General features: G+C 46.8%; 1 protein-coding gene across 21 annotated transcripts in view; it reads left to right on the top strand.

The window, feature by feature from the left end:
* Nucleotides 1-21,007, top strand: part of MYT1L (myelin transcription factor 1 like) — a 525,010-nt gene that overhangs the window by 107,236 nt on the left and 396,767 nt on the right. Inside the window, exon 1 of one of the 21 annotated variants that reach the window (XM_050950631.1) lies at nt 12,467-12,558. The exons of the other annotated variants lie outside the window; for them this stretch is intronic. The gene's annotated coding sequence lies outside the window, so the exon portion shown is untranslated. Of the gene's footprint in view, nt 1-12,466; nt 12,559-21,007 lie in introns of those variants that run through there. 21 annotated transcript variants of the gene reach the window in all.

The raw sequence follows: 21,007 nt of genomic DNA, 5'->3' as shown, positions 1-21,007 counted from the left end.
ACGTGGGCCAAGTCATAGCAGGTCCTGATACAGGACGTTACCCATGAGGATAACCTCTGGGAGGAGATAGGAAGCCCCTTCATGCGGTCCGCTACCGCCACGAAAAGCTGGGGGGATTTGCGGAAGGGCTTGGTCCTCTCCACATAGAACGCGAGAGCCCTACGGACATCAAGCGAGTGGAGCTGCTGCTCCCTGCCTGAGGAGTGAGGTTTCGGGAAAAAAACCGGAAGGAATATCTCTTGGCTGATGTGGAAGGACGAGACTACCTTGGGGAGAAAGGCAGGGTGTGGCCTCAGCTGCACCTTATCTTTGTGGAAGACTGTATACGGGGGGTCTACCACAAGGGCCCGGAGTTCCGACACCCGCCTAGCTGAGGTGATAGCTACTAAAAAGGCAGTCTTCCAAGAGAGGTAAAGCAGGGAGCAAGTAGCTAACGGCTCAAAAGGGGGTCCCATGAGCCGAGACAACACCAAGTTAAGATCCCAGGTTGGAGCAGGGAGTCGGACGTTAGGGTATAAACGTTCCAGTCCCTTAAGGAATCTGGACACCGTCGGGTGAGAAAAAACAGAGCGACCATCCGCACCCGGGTGAAAGGTGGAGATAGCTGCCAGGTGGACTCTCAACGATGATATCGCCAGACTCTGCTGTTTGAGGGACCAAACGTAGTCTAAGATATTGGCCACCGAAACTTCCATAGGGCGGAGATTTCTCTCCACGCACCAACAGGAGAAACGCTTCCACTTGGCCGAATATGTCGCTCTCGTGGAAGGCTTCCTGCTGCCCAAAAGCACCTCCCTCACCGGTGAGGAGCAGCGCAGCTCAGAGCCGGTCAGCCACGCAGGAACCATGCCGCTAGGTGCAGCGACTGCAGGTCCGGGTGACAGAGGGTCCCGTGCTCCTGGGTAATCAGGTCCGGGTGAAGGGGCAGGGGAACTGGGTCGGCTATGGCCAGGTCCAGCAGCATGGGGTACCAATGCTGCCTGGGCCACGCTGGGGCTACCATGATCACGCGAGCCCTGTCCCTGCGCACCTTCAGAAGGACCTTGTGAACCAGAGGAAACGGGGGAAACGCGTAGTACAAGTGGGTCGACCACGGAATAAGGAAGGCATCCGCTATCGACCCGGGCTCCCTGCCCTGAAAGGAGCAGAACGCCTGGCACTTCTTGTTCCCCCCGGACGCGAAGAGGTCCACACGGGGATAACCCCACCTCTGGAAGATGGAGAGGGCGACGTCCGGGCGAAGGGACCACTCGTGCGATAGGAAGGATCTGCTCAAGTGATCCGCCAGCGTGTTCCGTACTCCGGGGAGGAAGGAAGCCGTGAGGTGAATGGAGTGGGCTACACAAAAGTCCCAGAGTCGCATCGCCTCGTGACACAGGGGAGAGGATCTGGTGCCGCCTTGCTTGTTGATATAGTACATGGTCGTCGTGTTGTCGGTAAACACCGCGACACAACGACCTTGAAGCTGATGGCAGAACGTTTGACAAGCAAGGCGGACCGCTCTCAACTCCCGCATGTTGATGTGCAACCTCACCTCCTTCGAGGACCACAGGCCCTGCGTTCTCAGGGTTCCCAGGTGGGCCCCCGAGCCTAGATCTGAGGCATCCGTTGTCAGGGACACCGAGGGCTGAGGTGGGTGGAAAGGGAGCCCCGCACACAGCACGGACTGGTCTAGCCACCAGTCGAGAGAATCTAACACCCCTTGGGGGATCGTGATCAGCATGTCTAGCGGTTGTCTTGCCGGCCGGTAATGATCGATGAGCCACAACTGGAGGGGCCTCATGCGGAGCCGAGCATAACCGGTCACAAAGGTGCAAGCTGCCATGTGGCCTAACAGGGCTAGACATGTCCGCACTGATGTCAAGGGGGCTGCCCGCAGTCGTTGAACGATCGCCGACAATGCCTGGAACCTCTGCAACGGCAGAAGAGCCCTGGCCACGGTGGCGTCCAGGACGGCCCCGATGAACTCCACCCTCTGCGTGGGGATCAGGGTGGACTTGTCCATGTTTATCAAGAGGCCCAAAGTAGCAAACAGGCCGGTGATCACGCGGACATGGCTGCAAACTTGCCATTCCGACGTGCCCCGAATTAACCAATCGTCTAGGTAAGGGAACACGTGGATACGACTGCGTCGAAGATGTGCCACAACAACTGCCATGCATTTTGTAAATACCCTCGGGGCCGTAGAAAGGCCAAATGGGAGGACTGCGAATTGGTAGTGAAGGGGGCCCACCACGAAACGAAGGAAACGTCTGTGGTGTGGCCAAATGGCAATGTGAAAGTAAGCGTCCTGCATGTCGAGGGCGGCGTACCAGTCTCCCGGATCCAGGGATGGGATAATGGTCCCCAGGGATACCATGCGGAACTTCAACTTCACCAGGTACTTGTTGAGCTCTCGCAAGTCGAGGATAGGCCTGAGGCCTCCCTTGGCCTTGGGGATCAGAAAGTAACGGGAATAAAACCCCTTGCCTTTCTCGTTTTCCGGAACCGCCTCTATAGCTCCTTTGCTGAGGAGCGTCTGCACCTCCTGCCGAAGGAATTGCTCGTGAGAGGGGTCCCTGAAGAGGGACGAGGAAGGGGGGCGGGAAGGAGGAAATGATACAAACTGCAGGTGGTATCCCATCTGCACCGTGCGTAAGACCCAGCGGTCGGATGTTATTTGGGTCCACGCCGGGAGGAAAAACGAAAGGCGGTTGGAAAATGAGGGGGAAGGATCCGTGGGGGAAACTGTTACTGCGCCCTCGGGCGCACCTTCAAAATGAAGGCTTGGGTCCAGGCGGGGGCTTAGAGGAGCCTTGGTTCTGCCCCCCTTGGTTCCCCGAATGCCTGCGCCTTCCATTCCTGCCACGGCGCCTATTAAGGTCCTGCCGTTGGCGGAACTGGGAATATGGCCTGCGTTGCTGTTGCTGCTGTGGCCGGAAGGGTCTGCGTTGCGTTCCCGGTGTGTGCATCCCGAGGGAGCGCATAATGACCCGATTGTCCTTTAGACTCTTAAGTCTGGGGTCTGTCTTTTCGGAAAACAGGCCCTGGCCTTCGAACGGGAGGTCCTGGATGGTATGTTGGAGCTCCGGAGGAAGGCCAGAGACCTGCAGCCAGGAGATACGGCGCATCGTTACCCCCGACGCGAGGGTGCGGGCAGCCGAGTCTGCAGCGTCCAAAGAAGCTTGCAAAGATGTACGTGCAACCTTCTTGCCCTCATCTAAGATGGCTGCAAATTCCTGGCGGGCGTCTTGCGGCAGCAGCTCTCTAAATTTGTCCGCTGCCACCCATGAGTTGAAAGCGTACCTGCTGAGCAGGGCTTGTTGGTTCGAAACCCTGAGCTGCAGCGCCCCAGCCGAGTATACTTTGCGTCCAAGGAGGTCCATTCGCCTGGCCTCCCTGGATTTGGGGGCTGGAGCTTCCTGCCCATGACGCTCTCTGTCATTTACCGATTGTACCACCAGGGAACACGGTGTCGGGTGTATATGGAGGTACTCATAGCCTTTAGAGGGGGCCATGTACTTCCTCTCGACGCCCCTCGCCGTAGGGGGGATGGAGGCCGGTGACTGCCAGATAGTATTGGCGTTGGCCTGGATGGTCCTTATGAAGGGTAGGGCGACCCTGGTGGGAGCATCCGATGAGAGGATGGTAACAATCGGATCCTCGATTTCCGAGACCTCCTCGGCTTGTAGGCTCAGATTCTGAGCTACTCGCCTGAGGAGGTCTTGGTGCGCCCTCAGATCCAGCGGGGGGGGGGCTACTGGAGGAGGTGCCAGCCACCGCTTCATCAGGGGAGGAGGATGAGGAGACCCCCGGCAAGAGAGTGTCTAATGGGGGGTCCCCCTCGGCCCTCGCCTCTGTCTCAGGAGCCAGAGCGGAGTCTTGCTGCTTGGACCCTTCCTCTCCATCCGGGGAGGGAGGGGGGCGAGACAACGAGGCTTCCGGCACCCTGTGCTCCGCCGTCGCAGGCCTAGCAGGAAGCTGTTGGGGGCCCTGGGCTTGATGGTATGCCCATGGGGTCCAAAACCCCCACTGCTGCGGGCCTTGGTCGTGTTGTGGCGGGTCCTGAAAGAGCGCCGCCTGCCGGTCGGTGCCCAGTGCATACCCACTGTCCATTTGTGAGGAGACCGGCTGTCTAGAAGGCCACGGCGGGGCCGACCCTGGCTGGTAAGGGTCTGCGTGGGTCGGCAGCGACGATCTTCTCGGTGCCGGGGATCGGTACCGGGAGTCATATCGGTGCCGGGATCGGGACCGGGACCGGGTTCTGTCTCGGTGCCGGGATCTGTACTGGTACTGGCCGCCGCTTCGGTGCCGGGATCGGGACCGGGACCTGCCACCAGCTCGGTGCCGGGAGGTCGACCAGGACCGGGACCTGCCACCAGCTCGGTGCCGGGAGGTCGACCGGTGCGGCGAGTGACGGCGGGACTGGCTCCTGGAGTCACGGTGCCGGTATCGGCGGCTGGAGTCAGACCACGATCGCCTTGAGGTCGACCGGTGCCGCGAGTGCGACCGGTACCGCCGAGGGGAGCGGTGCCGGGACTGCGAGCGGCGATGAGATCTCGACCTGCCGTGACGTCGGGACCTGGACCGCGAGCGCGAGTCCCGAGACGGTGCCGACATCATGGGCTTGCCTCTGGATGCGACCCGCACCGGAGGTACCGGGGGTGGCACCTGAGTAGGCTCTGTCAAGGCAATGAGGTCCCGTGCCGAGGCGAAGGTCTCCGGCGTGGATGGGACCAATATCTCAACCCCAGACCTTATGGGGGAGCTTGGCGGCACCGGACTCGACGGACCCGCCGGGCCCGGAGTCGACGGTGCCGGCGGCGCCGCGGCCGATGTTGAGGCCGGGCGCTCCAGTCGGGTCTGACTGGCCGGAGCAGCAGACGCTGACGGTCTTGGTTCTGCACCCGGTGCCGGAGAAGGTCGGTGCCGGGGAGTCTTTCCGGCGCTGGGACGATCCGGTGCCAGCGCCGAGATCACGGCCTGCGAAGCCGCCGGGTCAAGAGCCGCCTCCATAAGGAGAGTCCGGAGCCTTTGATCTCTCTCCTTTTTTGTCCTTGGCTTAAAAGCCTTGCAGATGCGGCACTTGTCCGATCTGTGCGATTCCCCCAGGCACTTCAGGCACGCGTCGTGGGGGTCGCTGGTAGGCATAGGCTTCTTGCAGGCTGCACTCTGCTTGAAGCCCGGCGAACCAGGCATGAGCCCGGTGCCGGGTGCCGGGAAGGGCTAGAGCCCCCGGCGAAAAACTATTTACTACACTATTTACACTTAATTACTACTATCTATACTAAACAATCGAACTAACAACTATAACAATAACGAGAGATAACTAGAGATAACAAGGAGAGCTAGGGACGTGGAGGACAGCTATGCCGCGCTCCACAGTTCCAACGACCGACACGGCGGTAAGAAGGAACTGAGGAGCGGGTGGGCCGGCAGGGATATATATTGAGCGCCATGGCGGCGCCACTCCAGGGGGCGACCTGCCGGCCCACTGGAGTTGCTAGGGTAAAAAGTTTCCGACGAACGTGCACGCGTGGCGCGCACACCTAACTGGAATGGATGTGAGCAATCACTCGAAGAAGAACATATACTTACATGTCTTCTTTCAAAAGTCTCATGCATCGGATGAGGTGTGCAGGCTACACACCCTGGATGTCAGGCCCTGGCCTTCTACTTAGAACAAAACCATTCTGTAAGTCAACACAGTTGTTTGTTGCAGTGGCAGACAGGATGAAAGGTCACCCAGCATCTGCTCAGAGGATTTTGTTATGGATTACGGCCTGAATCCGCTACTTCTATGAGGTGATAAAGGTGGATCCATCGGCAATCATAATGGCACGCTCAACTAGGGCGCAGGCATTATCGGCTGCCTTCCTGGCAGAGATGCCAGTCCAAGAGATCTGCAGGGCAGCTATCTGGTCATCTGTCCACCCATTTACATCTCATTATGCACTTACCCAGCAAGGTTGAAACAACGCTGGCTTTGGCAGAGCATTGCTGCAAGCCACACTATCATGATCTCTGAGTCCACCGCCATGGATCCAGCTTGTGAGTCACCTAGACTGGAATCGACATGAGCAAGCACTCGAAGACAAAACAGTTACCCACATTTTTTGTAACTGTTGTTCTTTGAGATGTGTTGCTCACGTCCATTTCGTTACCCGGCCTCCTGCCCCTCTGTTGTAGTTGTTGGCAAGAAGGAACTGAGAGGGCATAGGTCCAGTGCCTGATATACTGGTGCATGAGTGTGGTACTCAACGGGGCACCGCAGCTGACCCTACGGATACTGCTAAGGCAAAAATATCTGACGACCACGCATGCAGGCTTGCGCACACCTAGAATGGAATGGATATCTCAAAAAACAACAGTTATGAAAAATTTATCCTTTGCTGTGGCAGTGCAATGCAGAAAGTTACAAATTGAGGTCTTGCTTCTACTTCATCAAGGTAGTTAAGTGTGTGCCTAATTTCAAGCACAAAAACAGTCTCACTGAATTAATGTGCTTAAAGTTAGATGTATAGTTAAGTATCTTTCTGAATCAGCACCTTCGCCTCCTACTTCCAAATCAACTATGGCGTTAACATACCTATCTCCACAAGGCTTATGTTGCTCTGTGGTGACCCTCTCAGGCAGACACATGAAACAATGCTGATGGGCTGCAGAATGAGCTATATCTAATTCCATATCTCCTTCACCCATGTACGTAGACAATAGAGTTAAAAGGAGGAAAATAGAGCTTCATAAATGGTGAGAGAAATCCCTAGGGGAAAATTTTGTAACACGATAGTTAGTACGCAAGTATTTCAGTAAGATTGTATATTATGTTCAGTTTTTATTTTGGTCCTTTGTTTCCTTAGCTCCCATCCTGTTGTATAACTGCCCTCTCAAAGCAACTCTCTTTCAGTAGGGCTTCACCCCTCACTGCACTTTTAACTGTCATGTTCTTGTCATGTCTTAAAAAACCTAAAATTGGAAGTTTTAATTCCCTCAGCTTAGATTGTTTGATACAAAGTAGAAAGAACACAAATGTGGGTGAAGCATGACTGAAAGATAGGACCTCACTGATGTGGGCAGAGGTAAAGAAAAGACAAGAGAAAAGAAGAAAAGTATGTGTGTGTGTAAGCCATTTTAAAAGGGAAATTATTGGCTTGGCTATGTCTTTCTGTGGCATTTTGATCATAGGCAAGCTGGATTTAATTTCCATCTTGAAATAGGAACAACTGTACTGGGGAAATTAAACACCTCTGAATTTAGTTGTATTTTACACAAGCAGAACATTAATGGTTCAGAAATGGCTTTAAGACTGCTGAGAGCCAAAGCCCTGTAAGTACTGAAGGAGGGATGTCAACAGAAGAGATGTCCAGTAAACATTAAGAAAAAAACTACTCCTAAAAATACATGGATTTTAAAAAAATGCAAACTATTTGGTGTGTTTCTGCTTAAGTGGGAGTTTTGAGTGAGTAAGAAATGCAGAGTGGGTAATGTTTTCAGAAGTGCCTAAGACCCATTTTCGGAAGTGACTTAAGCAATTAGGAGCCTAACTCCCCTTGACTTTCAATGGGTGTATCTTTATTGCCAAAAAAGGTGTGTGTTTTTACAGTGCCATAACTAATGCACATTAGCGATCTCACTGTAAAATTCTAGTGGAGACATGGCCTTGGTAGTTTCTACCTCAGTGTAGATGTGAAATACTAGCATAAGGTGGGGTGTATGGTGTTGACCTGGTGAGCTACATTGAAGTAAAAACTACCTAAGCTTGTCTCTGCTAGCTTTTTTTCTTTTTGTGGGTGGGCAGGGCGTGGGGGCACTGAGAAGACATAGCCAGTGAGATTTAGGCTTCTAAGTGCTGAGGTCACTTTTGAAAATGGGAGTTGGGCATAACTTGTCACAGGAGCCTCTTAGGAAGCCACCTGATGTGCTGAGGTATCACTGAGTCTACCTATTCTGTCAGCATGGGCCCCCTTTAACCTGTCCTGCTGAGCCAGGCTATTAAAGCCTCCTCTAACACACACACAGGCTGGGCCACCCAGCTGCAGATCAGCTCTGCGTGATAATAGCTAATTTAGACTGCATCATTTTATATGTATAATTGGTATTATGTTTTCCAATATGCATTTCTTTGAATTTATCAATATTGAATTTCATCTGCCACTTTGTTGCCCAGTCACCTAGTTTTGGGAGATTCTTTTGTAGTTCTTCGCAGTCTGCCTGGGACTTAGTTATCTTGAGTAGTTTTGTATCAAATCTTTGAAAGAAAGGCAATATATATTAGTATTAATCACAAAAGGCTAGATCAGCTCTGCCAGAAGTGTTGTGCAATATCCAAATAGGGGGATAATTTGAAAGGCATAAATTGGAAGATAGGAATATAAGAACGGCCATACTGAGTCAGACCAACGATCCATCTAGCCTAGTATCTTGTCTTCTGACAATGGTCAATGCCAGGTGCTTCAGAAGGAATGAAAAGAACTAGTAATCATCAAATGATCCATCCCTGTTGCCCATTCACACCATATGGCAAACAGAGGCCAGGGACACTTCATAGCATGGTTTTGCATCCCTGTCCATCCTGGCTAATACCCATTGTACCTAACTTCCATGAACTTATCTAGTTCTTTTTTAACCTTGTTATGGTCTTGGCAAAGAGTCCCACAGATTGTGCGTTGTGTGAAAAAATACTTCCTTTTGTTTGTTTTTAAACCTGAAGCCTATGAATTTCATTTGGTGACCACTAGTCCTTGGTGTTATGAGAAGGAGTAAATAACAATTGCCTATTTACTTTCTCCACACCAGTCAAGATTTTATAGATCTCTATTATATCTCTCCCTACTCATCTCTTTTCCAATCTGAAAGGTCGCAGTCTTTTTAATCTCTCCTCATTTGGAAGTTTTTCCATACCTCTAATCATTTTTGTTGCCGTTCTCTGTACCTTTTCCAGTTCTAATGTTTTTTTTTGAGATGCGATGACCAGATTTGCATGCAGTATTCAAGATATGGGCGTACCATGGATTTATATAGAAGCAATATATTTTCTGTCATATTATCTATCCTTTTCCTAATGATTCCCAACATTCTGTTAGCTTTTTTGACTGCTGCACATGGGATGGATGTTTTCAGAGAACTGTTCACAATGACTCCAAAATCTCTTTCTTGAATGGTAGCAGCTAATTTAGGTCCCATCGTTCGTTTTGAATGCATAGTTGGGATTATGTTTTCCAGTGTGCATTACTTTGCAGTTATGAGAACTAAATTTCATCTGCCATTTTCTTGCCCTGTTTTCACCCCTTTTTTCCAGATCATTTATGAATATGTTGAATGGGACTGGTCTCTGTACAGACCCCTGGGGGACACCACTATTTACATCTCTCCATTCTGAAAACTAACCATTTATTCCTACCCTTTGATTCCCATCTTTTAACCAGCTACTGATCCATGAGAGGACCTTACCTCTTATTCTTCTTATCCCATGACTGCTTACTTTGCTTAAGAGCCTTTATTGAGGGACCTTGTCAAAGGGTTTCTGAAAATCTAAGGACACTATATCCACTGAATCACACTTGTGCACATGCTTGTTGATCCCCCTCAAAGCATTCTAGTAGATTGGTGAGACATGATTGCCATTTACAAAAAACATATTGACTCTTACCCAACAAATCATGTTCATCTATGCTGCCCCTGACCCTTCCATGCAGCTGTCTGCGTCCCCTGTCTGGGGGCATGTGTGCTGCTTGAACACAAGAGCACGACCAGAGACAGCTCCCGGTGAGACTGGTGCCCGCCCTAGTAGGCGGGGCTTGGGGCAGTACAGCCACGCTAGAGGAGCTGCTGGCATGGGGTGCTGGCTCCAGAATTGGTGGCCCCATTTTCTGCTCCTTTCGCCACAGCGGTTCCTGGGAGAGCCCTGTGGTTCTGCGGATATCTGCATCCACAAGTATAAATTTGTATCCACACAGGGCTCTATCAGTTTGTTCCAAAACCTCTTCTACTGACACCTCAGTCTGGGACAGTTCCTCAGATTTGTCACCTAAGAAGAATGGCTCAGGTTTGGGAAGCTCGCTTACCTACTCGGCTGTGAAGACCGATGCAAAGAATTCATTTAGTTTCTCCGCAATGACCTTATCGACCTTGAGTGCACCTTTAGCATCTCGATCTTTCAGTGGCCTCACTAGTTGTTTAGCAGGCTTCCTGCTTCTCATGTACTTAAATTTTTTTTGCTATTACTTTTTGAGTCTTTGGCTAGCTATTCTTCAAATTCTTTTTTGGCCTGCCTAATTATATTTTATACTTCCTTTGCCATAGTTTATGCTCCTTTCTATTTTCCTCACTAGGATTTAACTTCCACTTTTCAAAGGATTCCTTTTTGCCTCTGACTGCTTCCTTTACTTTGTTGTTTTGCCACGGTGGCACTTTTTTGGTCCTCTGTGTTTTTTTAATTTGGGGTATATATTTAAATTGAGCCTCTATTATTCTGTCTTTAAAAAGTTTCCATGCAGCTTGCAGGGATTTCACTTTTGGCACTGTACCTTTTAGTTTCTGTTTAACTAATTTCCTCATTTTTGTGTAATTCCCCTTTCTGAAATTAAATGCTATTATGTTGGGTTGCTGTGGTGTTTTCCCTGCCAGAGGGATGTTACATTTAATTATATTATGGTCACTATTACCAAGTGATTCAGCTATATTCCCCTCTTGGACCAGATCCTGTGCTCCACCTTAAGACTAAATCAAGAATTGCCTCTCCTGTTGTGGGTTCCAGGACCAGCATTTAAGGTGTCAAGAAATGTTATCTCTGCATCCTGTGCTGAGGTGATATGTACACAGTCAGTATGGGGTTAGTTGAAATCCCCCATTATTATTATTGAGTTTTTTATTATTATAGTCTCTTGAATCTCCCTGGGCATTTCCTGGTCAGGTGGTCGATAGTATATCTCTACTGATATATTCTTCTTATTCAAACATGGAATTACTATCCATAGAGATTCTATGGTACAGTTTGGTTCACTTAAGATTTTTAGTTCATTTGACTCTGCTTTCTCTCATATATAGTGCCACTTCCTCATCAGAATAACCTATTCTGCCCATCCGATGTATTTTGTACCCTGGTATTACCAAGTCCCACTTGTCATCTTATTCCACCAAGTTTCTGTGATGCCTATTATATCAATATCCCCATTTAATATACTGAAGCTCAACCATCTTAGTATTTAGATTTCTAGTATTTGTGTATAAGCACTTAAAATTGTCACTTTTTTAGCTGTCTTCCAGTATGTGATTTAATTGAATGGGACTCTTCTTCATTTAACTGTTTCTTATCGCATCCTACCCATATTTTATTATCTTCCACCCTCTCCTCCTTACTAGGACATAGAGAATCTTCTTTAATAGAGCCCCCACCCCACCAAGGGATGTGTCTGCCTGAACCACGTGTTCCTCTGCACCTGTTGACTTTCCCCCAGCCTTTTTTTTAAAACAAAACTGCTCTACGACCTTCTTAATTTTCAGTGCCAGCAATCTGGTTCCATTTTGGTTTTGGTGGAGTCCATCCTTCCTGTATAGGCTTCCCCTTTCCTAAAAGGTTCCCCAGTTCCTAATATATCTAAACCCCTCCTCCCTACACCATCATCTCATCCATGCATTAAGACCCTGCAGCTCTGCCTGTCTAACTGGCCCAGTGTGTGGAACTGGAAGCATTTCAGAGAATGCTACCTTAGAGGTCCTGGACTTCTCTCCCCTATCCTTCCCTATGTCATTGGTATCTACATGTACCACGACTACCAGCTCCTCCCTAATACTACACATAAATCTATCTTGATGTCTTGAAAGGTGGGGGAGGGATGTCCAGAGTTGTAAATTCAATCCTTGAGGGGGCCATTTAAGGTCAGAGGCAAAAATCTGTCTGGGGATTGGTCCTGCTTTGAGCAGGGGCTTGGACTAGATGACCTCCTGAGGTCCCTTCCAACCCTGATATTCTAAAAAAAATTCAGGGGGAGAGAGAGCTCAGTGGTTTGAGCATTGGCCTGCCAAACCCAGGGTTGTGAGTTCAATCTTTGAGGGGGCCATTTGGGGATTGGTCTTGCTTTGAGCAGGGGGTTGGACTAGACGATCTCCTAAGGTCTCTTCCAACCCTAATAATCTATGATTCTATGAAAGATCTACAACCATCAGGCAGTTGTCTTGGTCATCACACACCCAGCTATCTATGTTTAAAAAGATCAAATACCCCATAACTTACCTGTCTCTTCCTAATAACTGGAGTTCCCTACCCCATAGAGTTATCCTCAGTGTGAGAGGATACCATGACATCATCTGGAAGGAGGGGGTCCCAACTATGGAATTGTTTCCCTCAACTGCAGCTGGATGTTCTCCTTCCCTGAGACTTTTATCTTTATTATCAGCATAGGAGGCTGTCAGATGTGGGATAGGACTACTCTACTGTGTCCCAGAAATTCTCATCTGTGTATCTCTCTGTCTCCCTTAGCTCCTCCAATTCAGCCACTCTGGTCTTCAAAGTACGCAGACTCTGAGGGCCAGGAGCTCCTTGCACTGGATGCACACATATGCCACCCACCCATAAGGCAGGTAATTGTACTTGCTGCATTCAGTGCAATAAAGTGGGTAGCCCCCACTCTGTTGCTGGAATTCTGCCTGCATTCTTTTTTTACTCCTGCTGCTCTTTCTTTTATTGTTTTTTTTAATCAGGGGATGTTAATTGCCTTACACTTAATTATCATTCTTCAGATGTATCTAGCCCACCCTCCACCCCCATTTCCTCTCTAATTTCCCTCGCAAACTCCCTTGTTAGCTTTTCCTGCTCACTAGCTCTTCTGGTCACTTAGGAGTGGGCTTTTTTAAACACTTGGTCTCCCTGAGTAGCCCTGCCCCCTGGTTAAGGGCCGATGAGCTCTAGACAGTGGAGGTAGATACCCAACTCTCATTGAATTTCAGTAGGGGCCAGAATTTTAAGTATTTTAAGTATTCACAGATGCATATACGTGCCTAGTGGGATTTCTGAAAACACATAGGTGCCTAACTCTTATTGAAATTAATGGACATTTGGCATTTAAGGGCATCTGAAAATCCCACTAGACCAGAGGTCCCCAAACTTTTCACCGTTGCACCCCGCCTTACCGCTGTCCATGCCTCACCCCAGGAGTCAGGGCCAGGAGTGGGGCTGTGGCTCTAGGGTGTGGCACAGAGACCGGTAAGGGAGATGAGGTGGGGCTGCAGCTGGTGGCAAGTCTGCAGTCAGGAGTGGAGCCGAGGCTGAGGGCTGGACTAGGGCTAGGGCCAAGGCCAGGAGCGGAGCCATGGCTGGGGGTGGGGCTGGGATCGGGGGCCACAGTTGGGGGCCAAGGTCAGGATTGGGAGCGGAGCCTCATCCAGGAGCTGGAGATGCAGCAGTGCAGTGGGTGAAGAGGGGCTGGCCCGTGCCCCTCCCCTGGCCCTCCCAGTATCCCTCTGTGCTCTCCTCGGGGTTGCTCCCCACAGTTTGGGGACCACTGCACTAGGCAGCCATCTACATTAGTAGGCACCTAAAAACCTTTAAAAATCGGTTCTAGGAGCCCAACTGCCCTTTCGTTTTTTGAAAAAAATCATCCCCTTTACTTTTAAAATGTAATTTTATAATAAAGCTATTGAATTCTTATTCTTTTGTCTTTCCTTGAAATATCTTGGGCCATTGTCAATAGGTAACATAATTCCTTGATTTCCCAACTTTTGAACGTTTGATTTTGTATGAAGTTTTGCTGTAGGTAATACGTATGTACAGTACATGATTCAGATCAGACCACCACATTACAATATATAAAGCAACAAAATTATCATTTGACTATCAACATCATCACCTCATAACTTTTTGTTTTGATCTATGTCTTCCCATTTTGTTGATTTCAAACACTTTAATATCCTGCTGGAACATGGGCCACTTAATCTTCAACTTGCACAAAGTGGTGACATGGCTGCAAGAAATAAAATATATAACAGATTCATCTGATGGATATCAACGCAATGCAGGGATCAGAATAAGGACTTTGGACTGTCACCATATTAGGTAAAACACGTTTCCACCAGGTTGATACATAACATTGATAGTAAAATGTTCCCTGACCTAAACGCTTTCTTACTAGCTGCTAATGTGGCCATTCGTCTTAGATATCAAAAGGGCAGACCACTAGGCTGAGCACATATTCCCCCAGTCACATAGGACATGCACAGAATAAGTCAAGGCTTGGGCGGAAATACCCAAAAGATCAGAATGGGATCCAGTGGTTAGTCTAATGCTGCATACGCAGCTGTTCCAAAAATCAGACGTTGCTGTAATAGTATGTTATGTATCATGGCGAAAATTATTGTTATAGAAAGCAGTGAAAAGTAGAACTTTTGATTTTTTTTAAACTACTCTGTAGCTGATCGCTGATATTTCAGTTCAATCAACATAGACCATGCCTTTTGCTTAGAAAATGTAAGGGGTATTTTTGAAACTTCTGTTTTAGTGTTCAATTATCTCATAAAGATGGGGAATAATCTAGTGCTAGTAGGACAATTGTCCAAGGGCATGTGGATATACCTAATCTTACCTCTGTGTGTGTGTGAGAGAGTGTGTCTGTCTATCTGTCTAATAAACACATACAGTTAAATATAAGACTGAATCTGAGAATAATCATAGGAAAATATTCCATTACCCTAAGACAGAACGGGAGCCTTTCTGCAGTGCATTTTGTGAGTGCTACAATGATATCAATAAAAGCAAATGTACTTTAAATCTTGGACTACACAGATTTTCTGTTATATTGGGAAATGTATTTATAGATTTCAGGTGTTTTGTCGTGTCCCCCCCTCAACATCTAATATATGTATTTTAAATGTCTCTGTTTTTCCCTGCCAATCATCTAATCATTTAGTCCCTGTTTTTTTTCTTGTGGGGCTAAACTGGCTTCCTCATTTTTGCAGTTCATCAATACAAAACTGATTTGAAGCTGAGCTGTATAATAATAAGCCTTTCAGCAGCCAGGCTTGACACTTGCCTTGTAATTAAGGCCTTGATGGTTGTGTTGATGGCAAATGAAAGAAAATGGCTTTGTTCTCAATTCCAGAGGCTTGATTGCTGGTTCTCGTTCTCACCTGAATTCGACCCATTCTGCATTGTGCACATGATTGCTGGAGTGTGAGTAATTGCAGCACTGGCAGATGACATTTTCATGAAGCACACTCTGTACTGCTCCAGAGGGAATTTACAGAATTTATAGCTGGGGAAGCTCATCAAACATGGATTTAGGAAATGCCTATGTGAAAAGTGGGAGCCTACAACCAAATATCAGAGCTTTTCTTTTGACATTTGCTTTTACATAAAGGACCGCAGCCTGCAACCTGTTTTACTTTATGGTAGCAATCTTTTCTGAGCCAATTTTGTGATTAAGAAGAGTTGTTTAAGTTAATTAAGACTAAATTTTTGTCATACATTTTTTCTCGTTTTTTTCTGTTTCAACTGGATATCAGCAAAATAAAGGAGGAACTTTGCTTCTCATTTCCTCAAATGTCTTTTCAGATGTTACCGTTTAAAGATCTACTGCCGTTTTCATGAGACCTAGTGACTCAGTGATGGCTTTGCTTTTTTTAACTAATTTATTTTCTCAACCTTTCTGCAGTGTTTCATTTTGTAGAATGTATAGCACATGTTATTACTTTTTTGTTTTAAATAGAAACACCTTTTAAAAAAACCCACATTAAGACTTGTATAATGTAGAATTGAAATATATTTTAGGGATTATAATACAGTGCTCCTTAAGGAAGCAGAACAGAAAATACTTAAATATCTTATCAAGAAGTACCAAGCTCTTAGCTCTCCATTGAAAGCTGTGTCAAAAGTTGTGGTAAATATGCATTGTATGTTAGGGATTTATATTATATGTAATACATGTCATGATATGTATAATCTTCCCCATTCCTTCACCCCACCCCTTCTGCCTTTTCCTTCCCATCTGCTAGGCTTTCTATCTATCTCACATTCTTCACCTTGGTACCTGAGTCCCTGGTTCTCCTCATCATTCACTTGATACGATAGCCCTTGGAGAACTACCTGTAGACTGTTTCTGCTGGTCCAACTGTTATGAATGATGCAAATACAACATTTACACAATCCTGCTGATCTTTTTCAATCGCTGTCTGTTTAGACTCTGTCACCCACTTTGCACTTGAAGATCCATAGCCGCTGTGACTCAGACATATTTTTATACAGCTGTCTGGCAAGTGAAAAGTCTGTGCACTTAGCTGCTAATATTCCCTGAAGCTTCTTAATCATGGAAAATAAGGAGCATTTGCTTCTTTGTGTTTTGTATTATTGAGCTATCCTATACTGTTGCATGATTAAATTTTTCTGTTGGGGTTATTGATTAGCAACTGGAAAATTTTAAGCAACAGCATCCTTTGGGCTTCTGGAATAAATATTCTTTGCTTCAGTAATAATGCTGAATATTTTAAATTCACAGACAAAATGAGAGATCCTATTTAACATTGTTAAAATTGTCTGGGGGTGGCGGCCAGGGGACTGGCTTTGCTTCATTTCAGGCTTAGATCTGTATATCACTTCCAATAATCAGCAACAGGAAGAAGATCAATCTAAACTACTGACAATGGTGCTAATTTACAATCTGCAGGTAATCTAGCAGCAAAAGAAGAGACTTTAAAAGCATTTTACCTGAGTTTATGGGTGCTGTCTTGCTCCCAATGCAATCAAATGGGAATTTTACCAATTGCCATTGACTTCAATGGGAACAGCATAGAGCCTATTAGAAGTATCTCTTGCTATTAGTTGTTAATCATAAAGACCCATTTCACTTTGATTCAAGATTCTGGCCATCATCAAGACTCTTAATGCATTGGGGCCTGGTTACAGCACAGGCAACCTATTCTTTAAGAATTCTGATTCAGCTATGGTCTTCTGGGACAATGCAATGTACAACTCTCCAGAGTTGGAGATAAAGAGTGAGCTTCTTTGCTATGCCTCTAAGAGCTTGTAGCCCAGGGAAGTGGGGCCAAAATGTCTTTGTCATCTTTGTGCCCTCCTGATCCAAAGGTGGAGAGGACCTCAGTGTAACCAGGCCCTCAGGGCCTGTGGAACTCATGGCAGCCTCACTGGGCTGCTGTGTGAGCTGTAGCACTACAGTGAAGTTTGCAGTAATGCAGACCTTCCCCCAGCATGCCCTATGTGCGAGGGCTTGAGTGGGGGGTTTTGCAGGGCAGCCTTACTGATCTCTACCATAATCCTAAGCAAGAGGAATCCTCCCCTAGTTGGAGCTCGGGCTTTTAAAGCTCTTTAAGCAGTGTAAAGGGGCCAGAGTTGGGGTGAAGATCTCACCAAGTCAAGGGTTTCCATGTGTAGAACAACCCTACGAAAGGAGATGAGATCCAGAACATTTTCAGAAAACCGTAATATTGACTATTTCTGCATTTAATTTAGTAGCATGTTGTTTGCCTGTTAGCACTGGGAACCTTAACATACTGTATATTCATGTAAAATAGTCTTGTACTATATTACATTTTCAAAGTGCATTCCCATCAGAATTAAGTGTGGTATGGCAGTTTCTCTTGGTCAAGGACTGCAGAAGCTTGTAACCAGAAAAAGGTGAGTGACAGCTAGGTATCTTGGGATCACCACCACTAACATATCCCTTTTCTTCCCTGTGATGTTCTGGCAGCAGTAAAACACAGACTGGATTTCAACAGGGTAGCCTATTTAAAAAAACAAAACAAAACAAAAACACTATTGTCCTATGAAACTGGATTGCACATTACAGAATGGTTGATGTTAACTTTCTCTATGCATATATAAATATAAAAAAAGCACCATTGATGTTTAGACCTTAACACTGTGAATCAAATATATCAGAGACATAATAGTGCGCAGATAGCATGGTGATGTGTGCTTTAAAAATATGCACAATAATAAGTCCTGTATCAGGTCCAACCAAATTCACGGCATCATGGACTATGAAATCTGATCTCCTCTGTGAAATGTGGCTGTTGTAAGGGAGACCAGATTTCAGAGAGTTGGAGGTTTGGGAACCCAGCTCTGAAGGCAGCGTTGCCGCCAACAGCAGCACAGGAGTGAGGGTGGCATTGTATGGGGGGGTCATCAATTTGTGGGGGGGTGGGCTGGCCTTACAGGTGGGTGACTAGTCAGGCGTTACTGTGGTCACCCTCTCCACACACAGCCAGCCTTAGTGCCTCTTTCACTACCAAGCACTGGGTCTGACACCGGGGAGGGGCAGAAATGAGGGCTAGGGACTCCTACTGTGCGCCAGGTTCCAGCTGCTAGTCCTGGATGGGCTGGAGAGGGACAGGACTTCCTCTTCTCCTGCCCAGGCTGCTCCCGAGGCCAGGTTACACCCATCTTTGAGAACCTTCCCTGGCTGCAGGAAGCTCCACGGCTGCTGGTTGGGAGCCCAGCTCTGAAGGCAGTGCTGCTGCCAGCAGCCGTGCAGAAATAAGGGTGGCCTGGCATGGTATTGCCTCCCATTACCCTGTTTTGGGTCAGGACCCCCTAAGTTACAATACTGTGAAATTTCAGATTTAAATATCTGACTCTGTGAAATTTATGATTTTTAAAATCCTATGACTATGAAATTGACCAGAATGGACTGCGAGTTTGGTAGGGCCCTAGTAATAAATATTTGTCTATTTATTTGGTCTGTTGTCTGTGGCAGAGTATAAGTTTCTTGAAGCAGAAACCATGTTTTCCGTTATGCTAGTATTGTACTGGGGATAACGCTGATGCTTAGGAAAGTCTGTTGTTTTTGGTGGTATGCCATTCGTTTCATGGTACCGTAGCTGAGTTGTTAATTTAGCTTAAAAGAGTACATGGCTGTTAAATTACTCATTATGGGAGTTCCAGTAGTTCATCTATAAAATCTAACTGTAGTTATAAAGATAACACTCTGCCTTGGATAAACATACAAGGGCACATGGAAGTAAGAAGGAGCCCTGCATTTTTCTCCAAGGACAGAATTTAGCTTGTATGTACACACAGAGTATAAATTGCTATAACCAAAATCTGGCACCTTTTAGTGGCATCAGCAATGCATGCCCACTGGCCACATGCACTCTCAATAAAATGCTTGAGCTAAAATTGTTAATGTAGAACTATAAAATGGTATGTCCTAACACTCTGGTAAACCATTTATTGGTGTGTTTTTGTGTGAATTTCTAACAGTCTACCAGCATTTTCTGAAGATCCCTTCATTGTACCATCTAGGCTGACACAGAAGACAGCTGTGTCTGTCCAGAAGGGAGAATCATTGGTATCTCCCTTTGAGTACTCTGGTTTGTTTTCTTCTGCTTTGGCTCTTTGTGCAATGCTGCACTGAAGATGTGAATCTGAACCTCGGAATGATTTTTTTTAACTTTTAAAACGCTTCTAAAACCAAGAGCTTTTACCTTTAAAAGCATTTCCCTGGCATAAAGAGCAGTGTCACAGGATGTTAGATTTCAAGATATAGGGTAAAATTTTGGCCCGCATTGTGTGGGTGGGTTAGAATGCAGTGAACCTGTCTCTCCACTGCTCCCAGTGGACTCATGCGAGAGCAGAGCAGAATATGGACTTGTGCTCCTTTGAATGCCAGGTGGGAGCCTACCTGGCAACACTCCACAGATACTATGGTCAGCCCACTGCAGGATAATGCCATACCCCTGATTGTCTTTCAGGCATGCTACCTTTGGCATTAGGTGCTTGTGCTAGTGGCAGGGTTCGCTGCTCATTTGGAGCAGCAGCAAGTAGTGCTTCAGAGCAATCCCCTGAGCCACGTTGCCAGCGTGCCTCGCGTTCAGAAAGGCAAGATTGTGCCCCTACGTTGAGAAATACCTGCAACCTTCCCCAAAACCCCCTTCAGTGCCAGTTACATTGTTTCCTCATTAATTTTAAATCCTTGTTTGGCAGCGACTGATTCTTTGAACCATTAATCATACCGAAGCTAAGCTTGACATCAAGAAAACACGCCGTTCCGTATGTGCAAGGATGCTGATGCACTGTCTGCCTTTAAAGTTGACAGTCTCAGAATTTCAGAGGTCACTGAATGTCAGCATTGGATGTCGCCTTTTTCAGAAAAAGGGCATTCCTTGCGTTAATTCCTCCTGTTTCAGATTGCCCATTTTAATTCTCCTTTTTCTGTGTTGTGCTGTGTGAGGCTGAGGTCTAGATTTGCCTCAAAATAGGATTGGCAGTAGCTCTGTTTATTGATGGTAAAAGGTAGATAAGCTGCAATGTAAAGACTCACCAGCATTTATAGTCATTGACAGCTAGAAGTGTATTGCTTCTGTGGGCAGGTAGGACCCCAGCAATTCAGTGGAAGTTACTGTTTCTACTCTAAATAAATACTCTGTTTTGCAAATGGATTCAGTCCATCACATTCTAACTGAACAATAAGGCATCTGACTCCTTGTCACTTCTTATGTAAAGTATCCTTATATTTGTTTCCAGAAGTGAAATTCTCTGGGCTTGATCCTGTGTCTGCTGAAGTAACTGGCAATCACTGATGTCAGCAAGAGTAGGATTGGCCACTGTGTTTTGATTCAGGCAGTGGCTGAGTAATCAAAGAGTTTGGATTTTGGTATCTGTAAATGTATATAAGCTGTCTTCTTCTGAAGTCTACTTGTAATCACAAATACCGTATGCATATTAGTATTAAACCTATTGGTTCTTTTTAATTACTTATCTTACTGGAAATGGTTTCAATTATTTCACCTTTCCCCACAATAAATATTAAGCAAATGAAAATTACTACAATAAACAGTCCAAGTAACCACTATAGCTGAGTGACTTGTCTACATTGAAAGGAGGCACACAACCCACTCAGGTATAGCAGGGATCCACATGAGATCTGTGTGCTACTGAACATATTCTGTTTGTTGCTTTGTTTCCTTCCTTCCTTCTCTTGATGAGAAATGAACACCTGCAGCTCCTATTGACTTCAGTGGGAATTGCAGCTCATCAGCATTAATCAGGATGTGGCCCTTTCAAGAGAGGTTTTCAAGGCAC

Source organism: Gopherus flavomarginatus, chromosome 4 (assembly GCF_025201925.1).
Source record: "Gopherus flavomarginatus isolate rGopFla2 chromosome 4, rGopFla2.mat.asm, whole genome shotgun sequence".
NCBI classification, from domain to species: Eukaryota; Metazoa; Chordata; order Testudines; family Testudinidae; genus Gopherus; species Gopherus flavomarginatus.
The sequence above is the reverse complement of the archived record's forward strand: the minus strand, read 5'-3'. Positions and strand labels throughout refer to the sequence as shown.